An 814-nucleotide genomic window follows, 5' to 3' on the forward strand; every position below is an offset into this window, starting at 1 on the left:
CGGCATTTCTTTCTGTATTTCCTAACAAGCCCCGCATTTTACAAACCCTATATATATATATATATATATATATATATATATATATATATATATATATATATATATATATATATAGACAGAAAATAAGGGTTGGTTGGCAGTCAAGAAAACCTCGGAAAGCAAAGGGGAGGTTGTGGTGGGTCATAGAAACAGATGAAGAATTTTTTGAGTCAGAAAGAAATTGGTGAAGAAATGCCCGCCGGGTGGGATCCGAACCCACGACCTCCAGAATACCGGTCTGGTGCGATAACCACTACGCTACCGGCGGGGCTCTTTCCCCACCAGTTTCTCGGGTATTTGGGTTAAGGTATTTTTTGTTTCCTGTACTTGGGGGTGATAGCCAGCGCCACTCGGACTACACGGGCTGAAGGGGACCTTCTTTTAGACCCCCGGGCCGTGGCTCGAGTGCCTACGACATGTCGAGAGTGGTCGACCAGCGTTGAACCAGCGTTGACTCAGCGTTGTTTCTCTGACCCACCACAACCTCCCCTTTGCTTTCCGAGGTCTTCTTGACTGCCAACCCTTATTTTCTGTTATATATATATATATATATATATATATATATATATATATATATATATAAGGGTAGGCGGTCAAGAAAGCCAAGGGAAGCATAGGGGAGAATGAAATTTGGTAAGTATTATTGTTCAAATAGGTCGCATTGTGAAATTTAGGCCGCATGAATGATCTTTGTTACAGCGTCTGGCCACTGCACGAATTCGGGCAGAGAAAGTGGAGAAAAACACGCCCGCAGGGTGGGACCCGTACCTGTGAC

General features: G+C 43.7%; 1 non-coding gene across 1 annotated transcript; it reads right to left on the minus strand.

Annotated features, from left to right (window-relative positions):
• Positions 1-234: 234 nt before the first annotated feature.
• Trnat-ggu (transfer RNA threonine (anticodon GGU)) lies at positions 235-307 on the minus strand. Its single transcript has one exon. It is a non-coding gene; the product is annotated as a tRNA-Thr (tRNA).
• Positions 308-814: the final 507 nt, after the last annotated feature.

Source organism: Haemaphysalis longicornis, unplaced genomic scaffold (assembly GCF_048455015.1).
Source record: "Haemaphysalis longicornis isolate Haplotype H1 unplaced genomic scaffold, Haemaphysalis longicornis Haplotype H1 scaffold_2, whole genome shotgun sequence".
In the NCBI taxonomy this organism is placed as follows: Eukaryota; Metazoa; Arthropoda; class Arachnida; order Ixodida; family Ixodidae; genus Haemaphysalis; species Haemaphysalis longicornis.